The 23,700-nt window shown below is 40.4% G+C and overlaps 1 pseudogene; it reads left to right on the top strand.

Annotated features, from left to right (window-relative positions):
• LOC105535599 overlaps positions 1-23,621 on the top strand; it is a 35,510-nt pseudogene extending 11,889 nt beyond the window's left edge.
• The last annotated feature ends 79 nt before the right edge of the window (positions 23,622-23,700 follow it).

The following is a 23,700-nucleotide window of genomic DNA, read 5'->3' on the forward strand; positions in this document are numbered from 1 at the left end:
AATTCACAGAGTAGTCAGTAAAAACTGTAAATGAATTGGTAGAAAGCCAGAGCCAAATTTGCCAAGCTTAACTTTGTACAAGTGCAAAAGGATTGATTGGGTGACTACACCACTTGGTGTTGTTCCTCTACAGAGGATGCTGAGCCCTTTTGGCAGTTGTTGCAATGTTCTCAAATTTCTGAAAGTGTGAAATTCCAATATTCTAAGAATGCCAAAAATACCATTCTGCATAAGGCAGCTATAGTAAGCTGGAAGAAAAAAACCCCAAAACCCTGGGCTTTAAATGCTAAATTCATGGTCACTTCCTGAAAATTCTATAGTAGCAGAAATAACATCTGTAAAATGGAGATAATTCCTTTGAGTTTGCTGTATTAAATTTTTAAAAACCTGTGAAACCACCATGCAGATATAAAGCAACGGCAGTGCAAAGTACAAGGTACTGTCCAAGTCTAGGAGTTAGTTTACAAAATGCTTTTACCTTGCATTCTCTCACAACACCCTGGACAAGGAGATAGGATCAATATTATTATCCCCATTCATACAGTGTCATCCAGTTAGGAAGTGTAGGAGCCCTAAGTTTGTATGTCTAGATATGGGCAATCCAAAACTGATGTGTACCTAAAAACAGAACCTGAAAGTATAGAAAGGGAAAGCTAACAGAACTATATCACTTCACTCCAATTGTCTAAGCACACATCTCAAAAAGCTTAAAAACCCAAAGAAAGGAGAAGGATGGAAATGAAGATAAAAGCAGCAATCAATGAAATAAAAAACAAACTTGAAGAGAGACTATCCATTGTATGAAGTGTCATTCAGTCATAAAAAAGAATAAAGTCCTAATACAAGCCACAACATAGGTACACCCTGAAATCATTATGTTATGTGAAAGAAGCCAGACACAAAAGGCTGCATGATATAGGATTCCATTTATATGAAATAGCCAGAAAAGGCAAATCCAAAAAGACAGAAAGCAGATTAGTAGTTGTCAGGAACTGCAGAGGGGAGGAGAATGGGGAATAGCTACTTAATGCATATGGGTTTCCTTCTGAGATGATGAAAAATATTCTGGCACAAGATCATGGTGATGGTTGCACAATATTGTGACTGTACTTAATGCCATTGAATTGTATGTCATTGAATGGTTAAATGATGAATTTTATACTATGTGAAATTTACTATAATAAAAAACTTAAGACAAAACATTCAAAAGTTGATTATTGAAAAGACTAATGAAAGCTATAAAACCCTAGTAAGACTGACAGAAAGAAAATGAGAAAGAAAACAAATTCTAAATGTGAGAAATAAAGAGGATATTACCGCAGATCTTAAATATGTAACAAAAGGATATTATGAGCTACTTTATTCCACTAAATTTGCAAATTTAAATGAAAAGAATGAATTCCTAAATTTATCAAAGCATACATAAGAAGAAACATTTAATCTCAATATTTCTATGTTCTTTAAATAAATGTAATCTATAATTTAAAATCCCCCTTAAAGAAATCTTTAGTCCCAGGTAGCTTCGTAAGTGAATTATTCCAAACACTTAAGGAAGAAAAAATGCTCAATTTTACACTAACTTTTAGAGAATAAAAAATAAATAAATAACTCTCAACTCTTTTACCAGGTGAATATAACCATGATACTAAAACCTGACAATTAATTATAAAAAAGGGAAATTAAAATTACAGGCCAATCTTTATTATGAACATAGACATTGATATTTTAACATATTAGTCAATTAAGTCCACAATTATAAAAACGTAATAATATCATAATCAAGTAAGGTTTACACACCATATGGGAGTTTGGTTTAAAGTTTTAAATCAACATATAATTAACAGAATAAAGGGGAAAAATGATGATCTCAAAAGATGCAGAAAAAGTATTTTAAAAATTCAACACTCATTTACAATTAAAGATATTTTTAGTAAACTAGAAAGAAAATGCAACTTTCTTAATCAGGTGAAGAATATCTGCCAAAGAGAAAAAGTTACAGCAATTTTCACACTTGATGAGAATTTGAAAATTTTCCCTGGTAATTGAGAAAGCAACAAAGATATTTGTGATTATCACTTATGCCCAATATTAAACTAAAGGAAAGAAAAAGAAAGAAGAGATGTCAAGGCTGGAAAAGAAGATCTAGAACACTCATTATTTGTAGACAACGTGATTGGTATGTAGATAAGACAAAAGACTCCATAGATAAACTATTAAAATAAAAACATAAATTTACCAAGGTAGCTAGCTATAGAGTCAATATACAGAATCATTTGTTCTTGTGTAGTAACAAACAATTAGAAAATGAAATTTTAAGAAGATACTATTTACAAGAGCATCAGAACTACTAAACTCTTAGGATGTAACAGAAGATGTTCAAAATCTCTAAACAAAAATCTACAACTTCACTAACAGAAACTAAACATTTAAAGAAACACATAGACCAATTTCAGATCTTGGAAAGGTGGCAATTTAATGACGTACATTCTCCCCACATTCATCTATACGGAGCTCAATAAAATTCCAACACAAATCCCAGAAAGGTTTTGTACAAATTGGCAATCTGACTCTAAATTTAAGTGAAAATGTGAAGAGTTAAGAATATCCATAAAAAATTTTGAGGAAGAACAAATTCGGGAGATTTTATAACCAAAAATCAAGGTTTATTATAAATCCACTATAACTAAAACACCGTGATTTTGTGCAAGGATTGACAAATAATCCAACGGAACAGAACAAAAAGTCCAGATATAGGCCAGGCACGGTGGCTCATGCCTGTAATCCCAGCACTTTAGGAGGCCAGGGTGGGTGGATCACAAGGTCAGGAGTTTGAAAGAAGCCTGGCCAACATGGTGAAACCCATCTCTACTAAAAATACAAAAATTAGCCAGGCGTGGTGATGGGCACCTGTAATCCCAGCTACTCAGGAGGCTGAGGCAGGAGAATCACTTGAAACCAGAAGGCAGAGGTTGCACTGAGCTGAGATTGGGCCACTGCACTCCAGCCTGGGCAACAAGAGTGAAACTCCATCTAAAAAAAAAAAAAAAAAGGTCCAGATGTAGACCAACACATATATGGTATGGTTACCTTATTTATGATAAAATGCTTCTGCAATGAGTGGGGAAAATATTTTCTTTTCAATAAAATGATGCTGTATAGATTGGATATACATATGGCCAAAATGAATCTTCATTCTTACTCACAAGACAACCAAAAATATATTCCAGGTGGATGAAAAATCTAAATGCGAAAAATAATTATAAATATTTTATAAGATAACAAGAAAGCATATTTCGTAATTTTGGGGTAAAGATTTTTAAAGAGGATATTTGAAGCAACATTCATAAACAAAAATATTGATGTTAGATTTCATTAAAATTGCAGACTTTCTGTTCATCAATAGAAGTGATTAAGAAAAAGACTCCAAAAAAATAGAATATATTTTCAATACATGTATGCACAAAAGACTGATACCTACAAATCAATAAGAAAAATAATGTCATCCTAATTTCTTAAATGAACAAAATGTTAAATATTCACTGCACAAACGAGGATTCCAATTGGCCAATAACCATAAGACAAAGTGTTCAACTCCATTAGTCACCTAAGAAATGCAAATAAAAACCACAATGAGATATTCCTACATAACAATCCAAATAGTTAAAAGTTAAAGAAGAAAAACTAATACTATTAAGTGTTGGCAAAGAAATGAAGCAACTAGAACTCTCCAACATCATTTGTGAAGGAGCAGGCTGGTACAACCACTTCGGAAAATTACTTGACAGTACTTGCTAAAGCTGCACATATATGTGCTTTATTAATCAGTAATTCCAATTCTATATAGTCAAAAGAAATGTTTACATACATACATTAAACTACATTTTACAAGAAAGTTCATTGCAGTTTATTTATAATGTACAAAAATTTGGATAAACATTAAGTGTTCATCAATAGTAGAATGGATAAATTGTGAAATATTCATACAATGAAATACCATACATGGCAAATGAAAAAGAATGAACTACTGCAGCATGCAGCATGCTGCAACAGAGGCTCATAACAACAATGGTTTATTGTCTATGTTTAACATTTATTGCTCATGCTACTTGTCCACTGCAAGTTAGCTCTGGCTCTTCTTCTGTCATCACTAATCCAGGGTCTAGTCTGGCAGAGCAAACTCTGTCTAAAACATTACCAGTCTGGGGACAAAGAGAAAAGAGACACAGCAAACTACAGTGGCTCTTAAAATTCCTACCTGAAAGTGATCTGTGTTACTTCTACCAGTATTTCACTGGCCAAACTAAGTCACATGACCATTCCTGAGTTTAATGACACAGAGATGTATACTCAGCCCACTGAGGGTGGCACAGTAAGAAGAGAACTGGAATATTTGGAAAACAGATGTCCAATATACCACAGAGGCTGAGACAGTGAGTATCTGGTTCCTGTCTTGGGCAACTTAGATTCATGTCTGATGTTTGCCTGGTTCTCTAGAATGGGAGACAGAGGATTTCAGAAGCACATGATTTATTGACTGTGCTTGATAGGAAAAGTCCTGGAAAGTAGTGAGTAAAGCAAGATAAAGACAGAGAAATAATCAAAATGTTTAAACCTAGTAATAGTAGGGCACATCTGACTTTATTATTCCCAAAATTTCTATATAGATATTTACTTTCTCTCTCTCTGACTACCAGTGGGCTTTTCTAGAATTCATTAATGAACAATTTATTTTCCATTTGCATTTTACCCACAGACAATCTTCAGATTCATGGCAGAAGCCAAATCTTTTTTGCTTTAAAGAAAATTGATAACAGTCCACAGAATGCTCCATCTATACTTCATTTGATTTTACTTCTTGATAGAATCAATTACATTTTATGGTTTATGTGATTCACCAGTTAGTTGTCAGAAACCGCAGAACTCCTCTGGTATGCAAAGCCTAGAGCCTGATGAACACAAATATGTGATAACTATTCATTCACCATTTCCCAAAGTCATCCCTAAAGGACTGAGCTTTTTCTGCTACATCTGTTATAGAGAATATGAAACTAAATATGTTAAAAGTTTTCATTACATTCTCTGCTTCTGCTTAAGAACATTCCTCTTGGTTTCCCTCAGTTGGATGACTTGCCCTTGGCTGTGCTAATATGGTCTTTTACATTTCCAGTGAATTACTTTTCTAGAAAATCTCATTGCACAATAAAAATGAGCTTTGGCAAAAAGTAAATGATTTGGTTTTTTGCTGTAGACAAATTTCTGCTGTATTGTGTCAATGAAACATGAACACATCAATAATACTTAGTGTGCACCTAGGTCTTCCTTCTGTGATGTGTAGTGAGGACACTAAATCAAGACCTTCAAGCTCTTTTCCAACATCCTTTGGGTGCCGTGTTTTAAAATATTGGCTCATATATTAGAATAATATATGGAGTTTTTATAAAATACCAGTGCCTGGACCCCAACTGGGGGGTTAGACCTCACTCTTCTAGTGTGCATACCTGCCCTGCAGAGATAGAAACTAAAGGTTATATTCCATCAACTCCCTTGAAGCCACAGTATAGGATGTAATTTTGTATAGGATGTAATTTTGTGTTAGCCAGGGCTTGAGCAAAACTAAAATTTACAAATAATTGAGGAAAGAGGCAATATTTCAAGCATCTGTTTTGCCAGGGAGGCCTGTGGCTACAGGAGTGGCTCTGGGGCCTACAGTTCTTGTGGTTCCTTGAGCTCTGGATGTTACCTATCACAGGTACAACTATCTACTCTCCCACCAATGACGCATAAGGTCCACATGCCCACCTCCTTATCAACACTTGGCAATATCAAGCCTTTTAATTTTTCGCTAGTCAAATAGGTATAAAGTAATTTAAAAGTGCTGTTTTAATTGGCACATCTCTGATTACTAAGATTCTGAACATCTTTCATGTGTGTCATTTTTCCCTCTCTTCTGTAAATTGCTTCTTCACATCATTTGCCTGTTATTCTGTGGGCTTATTATCCCCACTTTGTAATTTTTAAGAGTTCCTAATATAGTCTACTTACTAATACCTTGTCAGTTTATCTTTGCCAATGGTGTTTTACAAGGAGTGGAAATCCTTAATTTTGATGATTCAGATTCAATCAGGTTTTTTTAGTCTTAGGGTTTATGCTTTTTAAATTTTGTTTCAGAAGTTCTTCCCTACCTTTAGGTCATAAAGATACTCTCCTTTATTGTCTTCTATTAACTAAAAGTTATCCTTCACCTTAAGATCTTTAACCCATCCAGAGTCCACCTTTCTTAGGTAGTTATCTAGAGATGCTGGATAAGATACAGATTTGTTTCCTTAGAGTGAGACCATTCTCCCAATGCCATCTCCTAAACAAAACATCCTTTCCCTATTGACTGGTGCTGCTAACTTTATTTTATATTAATTCCGCATACATAAATATGGTGTTTTCTGAGATCTCTCTTCTGTTCCATTGGTCTATTTGGTTTTTTTTGCACAAATACTAAACTGATTTATTATCAGGCCTACCCTTGCCCTTGCCCTTTATTTTTTGAAGCTGACTTTGCTCTCTCATATCCACTAGAAAATTGTGACATATATATACCTGAGAGTGTATAAAATACATATATCCTTCTATAGGACAGTTATAAAACAAACACCAATGTAAATCACCATCCAGGTTAAAATATTATATTACTAACAACCCAGAAGCCTCCCCTGTACCTTCCCTTGACTGCTTTCCTGGAAGCAACAAATGTCCTAACTCTTATGATAATCATCACCTTTTTGTTCTCTCTAGTTTAACCTCCTAGGCATGTATCTTCAAATAACATTGTCTGATTATGCTTCTTTTGGAAATCTCCCACAACAAAATCATACTACATGAATTGTTTTTGTTTTCTTTAGCTCAACATTATTTGTAAAATGCATCCAAGTTGTTAGCATGTATCTCTAGTTATGGGATAAATTGCTGTCCATATTTCATTGTATGAATCTACTATAATTTATTTATCCATTTCAATGTTTATAGACCTTTCATTGTTTTGATTTTTTAGTTTCTTTTAATATAAATATATTTTATACTAATTCACGAACTTAATTTCCTCAATAGTTATAGAATTATAATATATTCCAAGTTCTTTTTGAGTCAGTTTAAGGAACTATGGTAGAATGTACTAGCTGCCTACCAAAATTCTTCCTTTCTGGGCATAAGGCTACCCAGCTGTATTAGTCCATTCTCACACTGCTCTGAAGACATACCTGAGGCTGGGCGCAGTGGGTCACATTTCTAATCCCAACACTTTGGGAAGCCAAGGTGGGCAGATCGCCTGAAGTCAGGAGTTCAAGACTAGCCTGACCAAAAGTGGTAAAACCCCGTCTCTATTAAATATGCAAAAATTAGCCCAGTGTGGTGGTGTGTGCCTGTAATGCCAGCTACTCCTGGCTGAGGCAGGAGAATTGCTTGAACCCAGGAGGTGGAGGTTGCAGTGAGCTGAGATCACACCAGTGCACTCCAGTCTGGGTGACAGAGTGAGACTCTGTCAAAGAAAAGAGAAGAGAAGAGAAAGAAGGAAAAGGAAGAAAGGAAGGAAGGAAGGAAGGAAGGAAGGAAGGAAGGAAGGAAGGAAGGAAAAAGAAAGAAAGGAAGAGAGAAAGGAAGAGAGAAAGAAAGAGAGAAAGAAGGGAAGGAAGGAAGAAAGGAAGGAAGAAAGGAAGGAAGGAAGGATGGAAGGAAGGAAGGAAAGGGAAAGGAAAGGAAGGAAAGAAAGGAAGGAAAGAAAGGAAGGAAAGGAAGGAAGGAAGGAAAGGAAGGAAGGAAGGAAAGGAAGGAAGGAAAGGAAGGAAAGGAAGGAAGGAAAGGAAGGAAAGGAAGGAAGGAAGGAAGACCAACCAACCCAAGACTAGGTAATTTATAAAGGAAAGAGGTTTAATTGACTCACAGTTCTGCATGGCTGGGGAAGCATCAGGAAACTTACAATTATGGCAGAGGGGGAAGCAGGCACCTTCTTCACAAGGCAGCTGGAGAGAGTGTGAACAAGAGCAGGGAAAACTGCCTTATATAACCATCAGATCTCATGAGAACTCACACACTATCACAAGAACAGCATGGGAGAAACCGCCCCCATGATCCAATCACCTCCCACTGATCCTTTCCTTGGCACTTGGCAATTATAGGGATTACAATTCAGGATGAGATTTGGGTGGGGACACAGCTAAACCATACCACCAGCTAAGCTAAATTTTCCAGCTTCCTTCCAATTAGCTATAATTGTGTAACTATTCTCTTATCAATAGAATGTCAGTGGAGGTAGTTTGTGCCATTTCCAAATTGGGCCCAAAGATACTTGATGTGTCTTCTCACACTCTCTTTCTTCTTTCCATGGCTGGAATCCGAAGTGATGGTGAGCAAGTTTTGATCAGAAAGCTAATGACAATACCCCATAGAGTGTAAGTAACTCAATGGAAAGCTCTTAGTCCCCTGAAGTATCAGAATTTCCTCGCTGATTTGGAATAATTATCTGAGATCTCTTATGTGAAAGAGAATATAAATGTTCTAAAAAATTAGCAGATACTTCTATAGCATTGTCATATAACATATATTAACTCTAAATGTTATATATAGTAACTCTTTTAATATTCTTACCAATGCTAGGTAATATTATTACCTCAATTTTAAAGATTTATTACCACCTGAAGGTAGTAGTAACTATTATTACCTAATTTTTTTTTAAACTAAGGCTCAGAGAAGGCCAGATTTGCACAGTTAGTAAATGACTGAACCAGGATTGAAATCCATAAAATTAGACTCCCAAATCTGTGCTTTTACCCACTGTGATGCACCACCTTCCAGCAATGTCTATGTCCTTTAAACCACTATATCTGGAGTCTTCATTATGACAGCTTAGCATGACCTTAAAAATACAGAAATTTGAACCTAGATAAATACATGGTTAGAGCAGAACTGAGGAAACAGATTTCACACACAGGCTGCAAAAATGGGGACTCTTGTACTGTCATCACAAAATATTTTGTGAAACTCTCTCTGGCTGTAACTTGAAAAATTGATCATTTACCCAGAGAGCAACCAGAATGTTGATGTGTGTTGGCCATTCCTTGATGCTTTTAGCAGAGGTCAGTAAAAGAAAAATTGTGTTTTCAAATGAGAACTAGTAGGACAGGCATGGTGGCTCATGCCTGTAATCCCAGCCACTTTGGGAGGCCGAGGTGGGCAGGTCATCTGAGGCCAGGAGTTTGAGACCAGCCTGGCCAACATGGTGAAATCTCGTCTCTACTAAAAATACAAAAATTAGCCGGATGTGATGGTGTATGCTTGTAATCCCAGCTACTTGGGAGGCTGAGGCAGGAAAATTGCTTGAACCCAGGAGGTGGAGGTTGCAGTGAGCTGAGATCATACCACTGCACTCCAGCTAAGGTGACAGAGTGAGATTCTGTCTCCAAAAAAAAAAAAAAAAGAAGAAGAGAGAGAGAGAACTAGCAGGTATAAAGGAAAAAGCTACAGAGAATGCCTACAAATATGGTGCTATGAAAAGTGTTATTTCTTCTTGACCATGTATTCTGATGACCTCAAAAGAGACAGCATTTCAATGAGAGAGGGAAATGGGTCACGGTAACCAGGAAGTAAAGTTGGCTTTAATGCCATGCTCTGAAATGAAATCTGGGTGACATTGCTGGCACATGAAACCAAACAGACCCAGAAGCCTATTGAGTTTCTAAGGTATTGATATTTCAAAAGCAACCAGAAGCATGGCCTGAAAATGACTTTACACTCTCAGACCTATACCTGTAGGAAATGGACACTAAAATTACATGGTCTTTTCAAGACCCACTTCAGAGGTGGCTTTAAAGCATAACAGACTAGGAAGAATTTCCGAAGGACAAAATTTGAAATCATAAAGAACATGGGGAAGTACACCATGGTCAGGACAGGGAACCATCTCAGTTCCTCTCTGGTGGAATAATCTCATTGCTATGCAATGTGAAAAGAAAAGAAATAACTTTTCACTGACTATCAAATCTATTCCCTTCTTCCTTTCTTTTCCTAAGACTGCTTATTATAGTTATTCTGATCACACTCTAGACGGTGATCTAGATGTGTTGGTGGATAATAATTTTGTTTTCTAGGTTTCCACATGCAGCCCTAGTGGACCTAATGTGGAGGTCAGAACATCACCCAGAGATACTGTACTTTGAAGTGGGTGCAGAAATTGGATGGGGGTTGGGATTTTATCCCTTGGTGAGGGATGAGGGAGTCAATGTGTGAGAGAAGGGTGCAGATGGCTATTTGGTGGTCAGATGGCAGGCACAGATTGCTAATGGCTCACTAAGATTTATTTTCTCTTTTTCCTTGAACATATGTCTCTCCAGTCATTTGACATTACCCATTTCTTTTTTGCAATGAGTTAGGTATGGCCAGGTGGCTAGATTTTACCGTTAGAAGGGAATTTGAAGTGCTGAGTACCATTGCTGGTCCTGGGCTTTAAGACATTGGGTACTTCTCCTTTACATTCTCTCTAGTGTTTCTTCTTCCAGTTTGACGGAACACAGACACAGTAGTGACCTAAATTCAACCATGCAGATAACCGCAGTTACCTAGGAATGGTTAGAAACATGAAAGAGCCACTCACTGCTCAAGATTCACTCTCTATGCAGTCCCTCAATGCTCCGTCCCTGGAGGCATTATGAACTCCACCAACAGCTCCCTTGCCTTCGGGCTTCTAGTTCAGAGGGTGGAATAAGTTAAGTCAGGATATTTATTCCCTCCATGCCCTCTGTGCTGAGCTGTCACAGGTTGGCTTCATCTTTCTACCAACAGCCACAGCATCTACTGGGAGAGTCTCCACTTTGGCTACCCTCTTCTTGTGCCAGTATCTGCTTCCACTCCTTATTCCTTTAAACCTAGAGATGGAAAGAGCTCTTGGCCTTCCCCTCACCTCTCCTCTTCTATCCCATTGGTAGCACTGGAGTATTGTATTGTGTCTTGTTAATTTCCCTTAGTTTTCCCATCCTTATGTCAATAGTCCCCTTAAAGAACTTCCCTCAATAGCCCTTTTGAGTGTACCTTCTTTTTCCTGAATGATCTGATGAGTGGGGTCTCTGAATGAGCCCCTCAAGAGAAACTCCCCTACTAATAACTCTCACAAGAACTGTTAGATGAGAGAGAAATAAACATCCATGTTTTTTAAGCCACTATATTTTTGTTCTATGTGTTATAGTAATTTCATCTTACCCTAATAGATTATGATATATTTTTTTCTAAAAGTTTGTCCATTTCATTAAATTTTCAAATTTGTTGGCATAAAATGATTCATTGACTCCTCTTTCCCTCTCTAATGTCTATAGCATCTGCATGTTTTTTCATTTCTAAAATTGGATATCTGAGCCATTATTTTCTTGATTGTCTCATCACATGGGTATTAGTTTTTATCAATCTTTTTAAAGAATGAAATGTTAAGGTTTGTTGAATCACTCCATTATATGTTCATTTTCTATTTCATTAATTGTACTAGTTATCATAGCAAATTACTTTGGAACTTAGCAGCTAAAAATAATCAGAAATGTTTATCATAACACATTCTTTCTGGGAGCAAGGTGGAAATGGTGACCTTGGCAGTCACACATCATCATTTCTAGAGTATCCTATTGGTTACACAGGTCAGCCCTATTTGATGTTGGAGGGGGATATGCAAGGGCATGAATACCAGGAAGTGAGGATGTTGGGGTTCATGTTGGGGTTCCGGTATTGGGGTTAGAGTAGGTAGTTAGGCAGACATGTACAGGGAAGGAGGGCCTCCCCCTCCCCCTGCCCACCACCAGGAATGTCAGGTGACTATCAGGTGATGGTCAGGTAGTTATCAAACTGTCTCACTAAAATAATAATTGGATGCAGCTGGCACCAGATAAAGCCAGTCTCCCAATAGATAGAAACTACCTGAAGCTGGTGATCAGCAGCTTCCTGATAAGATCTCAGGATCTCGGCTTTGGTGAGTGGGTCCAAGCATGCGCACTAAGAGGTAAAATGGCAGAGTTTAACTGGTATATAACTGCCACTAGGAACACTCGATTGGTAAGGGAAAAACACCTCAATGAGCATATGAACAACTTCAGTAAACATACTGCACATGCGGCCCCTCCCAAGTGCTGGCAGGCCACTGTGCATGTGGACAGCCTACCCCAAGGGAAGAATCAGGGGAGAAGAAATGCAAACCCCAGAATCGCACCAATGTACAAAACCCCCAAGTCAAAAGTCAGATGAGGCACTTGGATCTCTTAAGTCACCCACTTGACCCTCTTCCAGGTGTACCTTACTTCCTTTCATTCCTGCTCTAAAACTTAAACTCTCACTCCTGCTTAAAAACTTAGGCCTCGTCTCTCACTCTGCCTTATACACGTAAGATGAATTCTTTCCTTTGAGAAGACAAGAATTGAGCTGTTGTAGAGCTGTACAGATTCACCAGTGCAAAAATACTTTGCTACCATGACTTGGATACGTTCCCTACTGGTAAGACACCTCTCTATGCCTCGCCTTCTTAGGCTGGAGGCATCCAACCCCCATACATGGTTTTCTCCCCTTTCACTCTCCTGCTTATTAATTAACCCCCAGAATGGTTCCTCTGAGTCACAGTGGCTCTGGTCCCCATAGCTGATCTCTCAGCTGGCCCTGATGGTGGCTCACAGGGGTGAATAAAACCGTGGAGACTGTACCAAGTAGACCTGAGACACTAACAGTTCTCCTGGATAGGAGGCTCATGAGATGGGTAGGACTAAAGCCTAAGACTGTGCAATGTCTGGGGTTTCCTCTGTTTTTCCTACTAAAATTGGCTCTTTCCCTAAAACCAACACCATCTATTCTCTATTCTGTTTTCTCTCTGTGAACCCTGAAATGGTCTTGCATACCCACCAGGGGGTGGGGCAAGTCTGCCTCCCCCCGACCCTCCCCGCTTTCACTTTGCATGCCACACGACTTCCTTCTCTGCCTTAAACACACACTCCCGATTTGTTATTTATATGCATGAAGCTCTTGCTGTGTTTGCACAGCAGCAAAGAGATGGGCTTCCTTGTGGCTGTCTGTTGGCTCATTTCTGGGACAGACACCAGAACCCTGACTCTGCCAGCTCCTTATGACTTACCATATGCATTTTGTTTATGTTGTGCTTCAGGGCCAAGTTTTTTGGTGTCTTTTGATGCTGTTTATCCACTGCATAGAATCTTATTCTGTGGCTTTTAAAGGACTCCACCTACTTCCTTTTTTTTTTTTTTTTTTTTTTTTTGAGTAAGCAACCCTTTGGGAGGAAGGAAAATTCTACCTTTGCCATTTGCAAACCCTTATTCCAAGCCCCAAGTCCTCTGGAGTTTCCTCCTTTATGTCAAAAGGACAAAAAAAAAATGCTGTCCTTTTGAATCCAAGGGATGCTGTTCTTGTAAGCACATGAAGGTTTTCCATGGGAATTCTTCTTCCTTCTTCCCATTTTCTCCTGTAGCAGAGGGATTATCTTGTCTGTTGAAGCATTTGTTCTCCATGTTACCCTGGGAGAATAAGGAACCCCAAATACAAATTTTTCCATTCCTCCAATCACTTCCAGATGCTTCTCAATAGGTATAAGGACCTTCAAGGCCATATTTGAAGGGAGGGAAGTCCAACCCCTTGCAGCAGTTGGCTGGAAACCAGTCTTTTCATCTACTTAAAACACATCATTCTCAGCAAACTAACACAGGGACAGAAAATCAAACACTGCATGTTCTCACTCATAAGTGAGAGTTGAATAAGGAGAACACATGGACACAGGGAAGGGAACATCACACACTGGGGCCTGTCAGGTGGTGGGGCGCTAGGGGAGGGATAGCATTAGGAAAAATACCTAATGTAGATGACGGGTTGATGGGTGCACCAAACCACCATGACACATGTATACCTATGTAACAAACCTGTATGTTCTGCACATGTACCCCAGAACTTAAAGCATAATTTTTAAAAAAACCAAGACCTTCTTTGAAAGCCTGAAGAATAATTTCAATGTTTTTACATTTAATTTGCCTTTTTCATTAAAGTTTATTCAAATTTTATGCCCCCCAAAATAGGAATATCAGAAAAGAAATAATCATTTTGTTGCTAGAATGCTCCAAGTGAGAGTCACCATAAGGTCATGGAGACACACATAGGCCAGTCCAAGGCTACAGGCCCAACAGACAAAAGTACTCATAGGACAGAGACGAAGGCTGGTCCCAGGCTATAGGCACAGATTACCATTAGAACAGAGATGAAGGAAAGCAAGGTTAGGGGTTCCCAGTAAGACCAGTTCATTCTAGACTCTAAGGATTAAGAAGGGGCCCCCTGTTTACTCCAGTATCTCCTCTGTTCTCAAGTGGGTAATCATGATGAGATGGGACCAACGTTAGGGGTACTTGGTGAGACTGGTTTATTCTGGAACCCTAAGAACGAATTGGGGGATGCCCTGTTTAGGAAAGGATAATAAAGAAATAAGAGAGAATGCCTTCTCTTTTCTTTTTCTCTCCTCTGTTCTCTCTTCACAGATGGGTAATTGCATCTCCATATGACAGGACATACACCTAGATGCATCCTCAAGAACTGGGAAAAGTTTGACCCCCAAACCCTAAAAAAGAAGAGGCTAACATTTTTCTGTAATACAGCCTGGGTTGAATACAAGCTCAGGGACCAGGAATCTTGGCCAGAAAATGGGATTATAAATTTTAATATGATCTATTCACCGGATTTGTTTTATTGGCAGCAAGGAAACTGGGCAAAAATCCCCTATGTCAGGGCTTCATAGTCCTAAGAAACAACCCTGACCTTTGTCAGCCTTGTAAAACGGATCCAGCGATGATAGCAGCCAGTCAGGCAGCCCCCTCTGGTTGGTTTGGGAGACCATTATTGTGTTTATCCAGGGCGCAAGCCTCAGAAGAACCAAGGGCAGAGCTTAGCTCAAACTCCACTGCTCCTTCTACCCTATTATATCCAAGTTTCCCAGCCCAGACCATTCCCTTCCCTAACCAGGACCATCCTCTGGACACCACCCCCTTAAGTTATACCCCTTCAAGAGGTTAGCAGCCCCAGTGGAGCCACTAGAGTCCAAACTCCATTCACTATGCAACACCTGAGCCAAATTAAAATGGAACTAGGGAAGTTTATGGAAGACCCTGCCAAATACATGAAAGGGTTCCACAAGGCAGGCTTAACGTTTAAACTCACCTGGAGGGACCTCTCGGTCATACTAGGCAAACTCTAAGGGAGAACGTGACTCCATTAAGGAAGTGGCCCAATAATTTGCAAATGCAATGCATATGACTGACCCTGGTGGCTACTCTGGGGGTGGGGGGTGGGAGTGGGGGGCACAACAGTTTCTCAGGTGGACCTCATTTGGGATTACAATACCCAGTGGGGCATGTGGACAAGAAGCCACATATTCCTCTATCTGGTAGAAGGAATGAAAGGTAGCAGAACAAAACCTGTGAACTACAATGAATCAGCCTTAATAGATCAAGGCCTTCTTGAAACCTCCACTACTTTCCTCAGGAGGCTACAAGAGGCCCTAATGAGATATACTAACCTAGACCCAGAGACACCAGAAGGGCAACTGGTCCTAAAGGACCATTTCCTAACTCAGGCAGCCCCAGATGATTTGGAAGAAACTCCAGAAACGAGCACTGTGTCCCAATACCCCTATGCCTGACACCCTCAAAACAGCTTCCTCAGTCTTTTACAACCAGGACCAGGAGAAGAGGAAAGGGTTCAGGAAAAGGAGAGGTGAAAGGAAAAGAGGCAGCTCCAACTATTGGCTGCTCTATGGGTCCATTAGCCCCCTCCAGGTTGCCTCAGACAACTATCCCAGGTAACTGCCATTGGTGCAGGAAGCCAGACCACTGGAAGGTCAACAGCCCCAATGGAACAGATGGGAAAAAGCCCCACATGGTGTGCCCCTCTGCCACAAGCCCAGCCACTGGATCTGATACTTCCCTGAGGGCCAAAGGGCCTCTGGGACAGAATCCCAACCCCTGATGACCTTGAGCTGAAGGGGCTCTATGCTCTGGCCAGCTTCTGGATTGAACATCACTATTGAGGGGTTGGAGCTAAGGGCTGCTTCAGATGTGGCAGGTAGGACTGTAAGATTTCTTTTGGACATAGGAACTGCCTGCTTAGTGTTTACCTCTTTTTCTGGGCAATTATCCTCAAATCCTTCCAGGCAATGGGGGTAAATGGGATGCCCATAATATAGAGGTTTGCTCCTTCTTGGTGCCGTCTGTGGGAATAAATAGTATTTTCTCATTCGTTTTCAGTGATGTCAGAATGTCCTATGCTCCTTTTGGGTAGAGATATTTTGTTTAGACTAGGGATTCAGTTAACCTTTCCTCCAGGGCCAACACCCCCTTTCCCAAATGCAATCTTATTCCTCAAGGAAACCACACACAAGGATGAACTGCCCACAGACCTTCCAATTAATCCAGAGGTCTGGGCCCCAGGAATACCAGGAAAGGCCGTAATGGCCACGCCTATAGTAATTCAGCTCAAGGCTCCTTCTAGTTATCCTTGCAGAGGACAGTTTCCTCTTCAGTTGGAGGCCAAAGAGGGACTTCGGCCCCTGATTTAAAAATTTCTAAAACATGGACTAATATGTTGTAACTCACCCTATAACACCCCTATCTTAACTGTTAAAAAGACTAATGGAGAATATAGGTTAGTCCAGAACCTGTGAGTCATAAATGAGGCAGTAGTCTGAATACACCCAATGGTCCCCAACCCTTACGTAATTCTAGAAGTACCTCCAGATGCTCAGTGGTTTTCAGTCTTAGACTTCAAAAATTTCTTCTGTATCCACCTAGACCCATCCTCCCAATTTATATTTGCATTGGAGTGGGAGAATGAAAAAGGAAGAAGTTAACAGCTCACCTGGACAGTGCTTCCACAAGGTTTCAGAGATAGTCCCCATTTGTTTGGGCAAACCTTGGCTAGATATTTGCAAGACCTAAGTCTTGATGTGGGAGAGCATCTCCTACAGTACGTGGATGACCTGTTAATCTGGTCCCTAACAAGAGAGTTAGGAATCCAACATCTAAATTTCCTTGCAGACAGAAGGTACAAGGTGTCCAAGGCCAAGACACAGCTACTAAGACAAGCAGTCCAACACTTGGGGATAATCCTGACCCCCAAAGAACACAAGCTTTCTGCAGAATAGATATAGGCCATCCTTAGAATCCTTACTCCAACCACCCAAAAGCAAATTTGAGCTTTTCTGGGAATCACAAGATATTGCAGACTTTGGACACTGGAATGTGGTGGAATTATTAAATCCTTATATCAGGCTTTAAAAGAAGGGACTAATAGGGAGTCAATCTCTGGGAAAAGAATCAGGAGCAAGCCTTTAGGTAGCTAAAAACTGCCCTCTCAAAAGCCCCAGCCCTTGAGCTACCCATACTAACCAAACCATTTCAGTTTTTCATCACTGAAAAGGCACTAGGAGTTCTAACTCAAACCTTTAGGCCAAACATGTTGTAGGTTACTTTTCAAAGAACCTAGACCCAACAGCACAACAGTGGCCACGTTGCCTCAAGGTAGTGGGTGCAGCAGCCCTTCTCCTCAAGGGGGCATTCAATATCACAATGGGACAATCAATCTGGCTCCTAATGTCCCACCAAATAGACCCTTTATTTGATCTAAAAAGATCATAATGGCTCACTGACAACACATTGCTAAAGTACCAAGTCTTGTTGTTGGAAAACCCACAGGTAACAGAAGAGCAGTGTTCCACCCTTAACCTAGGCCCCTTACTGCCACTACCAGGAGATGATAACTCAACATATTCATGCTGTGAGATTCTTAATAAAATTTTTGCCAGCTGGGAAGATTTAAAAGATCAGCCCATAGATAATCCAGACAAAATATGGTTTTCAGATGGCAGCAGCTTTGTCAGGGATGGAACTAGATATGCAGGGTATGCTATAGAGGCCCATCACCAAGTTGTAGAGGACAAAGCTCTGTCCCCAGGGACCTCAGTGTAACTAGCTGAATTCATCACACTAACCAGAGCCCTAAAACTAGGGGAAAGAAAAAGAATAACCATCTACACAGATTCCAAACATGCCTTCTTGGTATTTCATGCCCACATGGCTATCTGGAAGGAAAGAGGCTACCTAACAGTTCAGGATGCTCCTATTAAGTATGGGCCTCAAATCTTAGAGATACTGGAGGCTGTTCATTTGCCCCAGGAAGTAGCAGTAGTGCATTGTGAAGGATACCACAGGGGCTCCTATGAAACTACACAGGGAAATAGGTTAGCTGACAAAAACGCTGAAGATGCAGCCATATCAAATGATACCTTCATGGGAGACTTGTAACCCTCTCTCCCCAGTGAACTTCCCTTTCTCCAGTACACTAAGGAAGAAATAGACTGGGCCACCCAACATGGGTATAAAGAAGAAACCAATGGATGGTACAGATTGGAGGAATTTTTCCATCTACCTCCCAATGGAAAGCCTCCCAGTGAAATCTTTCCATTGGGAGGTAGATGGAGAAATTGAAAGAGAGATAAGAAATTGGCAGGTAGGTGGAGAAGTGTGGGGAATGTTGGTTGATGGGAGAATTGGTTGTGGGTATATGTTTGGTAAGTTTATTGGTTACAGTCGACAGTGAGAGTCACACTGCAAACTGTACTGAGAAGAGCCCCTACATCTATTCCATTTTCTTCTCAGACATAATGCAAATAGGGGCTATTCCCATTAAAGTGATATTAGAAAAGATGGGTCCAAAAATGGAACCTCCCAATAGAAAGTCATTAAGAGGTTTTACAACTTCTGCCACCTTGCAAAGGACAGTCTAGGGCAAATTTGTAAATAAGTGTTCAGTGGGTAGGGACTAAACAAAACCATTCAACAGGTTTGTCAAGCCTATACCCTGTGTACCATAAATAATTCCCACAGAGGGAAGCCCCCTCCATTAATAAGTCCAATCCAGAGGAGAGGTACATACCCTGGGGAGGACTGGCAACTGGACTTCACTCATCTCCCTGCAGGCTTCAGGTATAAGTACCTCTTGGTCTGTGTAAATATCTTCACAAAATGGGTGGAAGCCTGCCACACAGGGACTGAGAAGGCACAGGAGGTAGCTAAATTCATCCTAAAGGAACGCATTCCCTGGTTTGAGATACCCAGGTCATTGCAAAGTGACAATGGTTCATTCTTTATTTCCCAAGTAACTCAACAGGTTAGTAGGGCCCTTAGTAGGCCCTTAGTAGGTATAAAGGCATAAAGTAGGCATCGCTTTGCCTGGCAATCGCAATCTTCAGGAAAAGTGGAAAGAACTAAACAAACCCTCAAACACATCCTCAATAAACTGTGTCAGAAAACAGCACAGCCACGGGTGAACCTCTTACCGTTAGCCCTCCTTCGGAAGCATATTGTCCCTCAGACTCCCTTGCAATTAAGCCCCTTTGAGGCCTTATATGGTAGGCCTTCCTATATTCGGACTTATTACTAGATGAAAAAACTGCCAAAATCACCCACAGTGTCTCTTCTTTAGCAGGCTTCCAACAGGCTTTCCAGCAATTTTGGCTACAAAGAAACCCAAAATCAGAAGGGGAAAAAATACCAGCCTCTGTATCCTCCAGGCTCACTAGTTCTCATTAAAGCTTGGAGGGATGAAGCTCTGAATTCCCAACTAACTCCAGTGTGAAGGGGCCTCTTCACCCCCAGAGCCATTAAAGTACCAGTGATTATCAGTTGGATACATCACACCTTAGTGAAGCCATGGAAAGGCCCCGAAACACCAGATCGGGAAGCAATGCCCTCAGCTCCAGAACACACTTGCGAGGCACTGGAAAATCTGTAATTCCTCTTTAAGTGAAAGAGAAGTAATGACCCTCAACGTCCTTTCTCCTCAGAGTAAGATGATCTTAATATGAGAAATCTTACTCGCAATTGCTCTGATTATTATCACTATTTTAACCCTAACTTGTACACCACTAGGCATTCCAGGGGCAGCTTTCTTTGTGACCAGTTTCTCTCTTCACAGTCGCCTTAGGTTGCCATGGGCATGCTCCTGCTGGTTCTCAATCTCACCCCTTTACTGGCAGCACACTACCATCCTGATTTCCCATTATTGGAAAAACCTCAGTAATTGCTCCAAAGCACAGGATCCCCTTACTCCACCAATTGCTGGTTATGTACCGGCTCTTCTGCTAAAACACCAGGGAGAGCTTATCCAGCCTCACCAAGAGATTGGACAAGTATAGAGGGAGAACTGCATATTTTCTATCAATGGGAGGCTAATGGGAGATGTTCGGGCCTGCAAATAGCCTTCTTGCAAAAGTAAAGCAAGATTTCCCTGGTATCTGCAAGGAACCTCCCAATTTTTGATCCATCTTTTCTAATATCACTTTAATGGGACTAGCCCCTATTTGCGTTATGGCCAAGAAAAATGAAATGGATGTTGGGGCTCTTCCCAGTACAGTTTGCAATGTTACTCTGACCGTAAATCCTAAGCAACAAACTTACCAAACATATATCCACAACTAATTCTACCATCACACAAGATTCCCCAAACCTTCAAATATTAACTTTCCTCTGGGAACTTTGCTAGATAAATCCACCCAGTTTTGCCAGGGACACCCAAGCTCCTTCAGTAGTCAAAATTTCTCATTCCGGCCTGCTGATACAACCAATGCCTGCAAATTACCAACCTCAGCTCTACAGAAGAATGGGTTCTATTGGACCAAACTCAAAATTCTCTTTCTTAGGAAAATAAAACCAAGGGAACTAAACAGAATCAAAGCCCGTGCACATAAGTCTTAGCAGGCATGACTATAGCCACCAACTACCTGCGTGTGTTGGCAGCCTTGGCATGTCTTGGAGCTGTCCTCACCCCCTTGTTTCATTTTTACATCTCTACTTATCTTAAAACCCAAGGAGCCTTCTATGTTTGTGGCCAGTCAGTTCACCAGTGCCTCCCCACTAACTAGACTGGAACTTGTACTATAGGCTATGTATCCCTAGACATCTTCATAGTCCCTGACAATCTCTCTCTTCCAGCACCAATCTACAGGCATTCTATCTACAGGCATTCCAATTAATTCTCCTTCTCACAGGACTTGGTTTTATAGCCAGTATGGGAACCAGAATTGCTAGAATCACAAAAGCCTCCTTGACCCATAGCCAGCCCTCAAGGGAAATAGCCAAGAACATTGATGCCATGGCTAAAACCTTAACAACTGTGCAAGAGCAAATTGACTCTTTAGCAGCTATAGTCCTCCAAAATGATCAGGAATTAGATAAGTTAACGGCAGCACAGAGAGGAATTTGTTTAGCCTTAGATGAAAAATGTTGCTTATGGGTAAATCAGTCAGGAAAAGTACAATATCAGACAACTCCTAAATGGAGCCTCCCATTTACTGGAACAAGCCTCTCAGGGTTGGTTAGATTTGGAAGGAACCTGGAAATGGTTCTCCTGAGTTATTCCCCTTTTAGGCCCACTTGTTAGTCTCCTAGTTTTGCTCCGTTTTGGGCCATGTCTTCTAAATCTAGCAACCTGATTTGTCTTCTCACACCTTCAGGCCATCAAGCTCCAGATGATCCTCAGTGAGAGATACCATCCTCTCAATATTCAAGAGTCACACTCTGTCTCCACTGCTCTGTGTCCTCAGCTCCTAGAGGCCCAGCCTCTGTGGCCCTGTTACCTTCATGTATTGGAAGATCCACAATTAAGAGGCCAGGACTCCCTGGAAGCCAAAAAATGAGTCTCACTCTGTTGCCCAGGCTGGAGTGTAGTGGTGTGATGTTGGCTCACTGCAACTGCTGTCTCCCGGGTTCAAGCGAGTCTCCTGTTTTAGCCTCCTGAATAGCTGGGATTACAAGTGTGCACCCCCACACCTGGGTCAGAAAAACTGGGAAAAACACAGGCTCTTCCACTTACTGGATATTTTGACAAAATATCCTCCTTCTTTGGCCAAAAACATTGACATTATTGATAAGCTTGTTAGAAATTCAAAAAATTAGACTTTATTCCAGATCTTCTGGGAAAAAACCCTGTATAACAAGGGGCCATTGCAATTCAGAGACGTGGCCATTGTGGCCATAGAATAGTCTCTGGAGGAGTGGCATTGCCTGGACACTGCACAGCGGAATTTACATAGGGATGTGATGTTAGAGAACTACAGAAACCTGGTCTTCCTTGATATTGTTGTCTTAAGGCCAGACCTCATCACCTGTCTCGAGCAAGGAAAAAAACCTTTGACTATGAAGAGACATGAGATGGTAGCCAACCCCTCAGTTTTGTGTTCTCATTTCACCCAAGATCTTTAGCCAGAGCAGAGCATAAAAGATTCTTTCCAAAAACTGATACTGAGAAGATATGAAAAATGTGGACATGACAACTTATAGTTAAAAAAAGGCTGTGAAAGTGTAGATGTGTGTAAGGTGCACAAAAGAGGCTATAATGGACTTAACCAATGTTTGACAACTACCCAGAGCAAAATATTTCAATGTGATAAATATGTGAAAGTCTTTCATCAATTTTCAAATTCAAACAGACGTAAGATAAGACACACTGGAAAAAAACTTGTCAAATGTATAGAATGTGGCAAAGTTTTCAACCAGTCCTCAAACCTTACTACACATAAGAAAACTCATGCCGGAGAGAAGCCCTACAAATGTGAAGAATGTGGCAAAGCCTTCGAACGGTTCCCACATCTTTCTACACATAAGATGATTCATACTGGAGAGAAACCCTACAAATGTGAAGACTGTGGTAAAGCCTTTAACTGCTGCTCTAACCTTGCTCCATATAAGAAAATTCATACTGAAGAGAAATCCTACAAATGTGAAGGATGTGGCAGGGCCTTTAAGTACTTCTCTTCCCTTACTACACATAAGATAATTCATACTGGAGAGAAACCCTACAAATGTGAATGAAGGCTGTGGCAAAGCCTTTAACTGCTCCTCTAACCTTATTACACATAAAAAAATTCATACTGGAGAGAAACCCTACAAATGTGAAGAATGTGGCAAAGGCTTTAGTACGTTCTCAATCTTTACTAAACATAAGAAAATTCATACTGGAGAGAAACCCTACAAATGTGAAGAATGTGGCAAAATCTTCAGTTGGTCCTCTATGCTTACTACACATAAAATAATTCATACTGGAGAGAAACTGTACAAGTGTGAAGGATGTGGCAAAGCTTTTAACCAGTCCCACAACTTTTTCTTCACATAAGAAAATTCATACTGGAGGGAAACCATACAAGTGCGATAAATGTGGCAAAGCCTTTATTTCCTCCTCAAACCTTAATAGACATAATTCATATGGGAGAGAAACCCTACAAGTGGGAACATGTGCAAAGCCTTTAAGAACTCCTCTACCCTTATGAGACATAAGATCATTCATACTGGAGAGAGACCCTATGAGTTTGATGAATGTGGGAAAGCCTTTAACCAGCTATCAGCTTTTACTAAATATGAGAATTTATATGGCACATAAACTCTACAAATATAAAGAATGTAACAAAGCTTTTAGGAAGTTCTCAACCCTTATTATACATAATTCATACTGGACAGAAATCCTACAAGTGTGAAGGATGTGGCAAAGCCTATAACAGGTTTTCTTTTTTTTTTTGAGACGGAGTCTCGCTCTGTCGCCCAGGCTGGAGTGCAGTGGCCGGATCTCAGCTCACTGCAAGCTCTGCCTCCCGGGTTT

This window comes from Mandrillus leucophaeus, unplaced genomic scaffold, assembly GCF_000951045.1.
Source record: "Mandrillus leucophaeus isolate KB7577 unplaced genomic scaffold, Mleu.le_1.0 Scaffold148, whole genome shotgun sequence".
Classification (NCBI taxonomy): Eukaryota; Metazoa; Chordata; class Mammalia; order Primates; family Cercopithecidae; genus Mandrillus; species Mandrillus leucophaeus.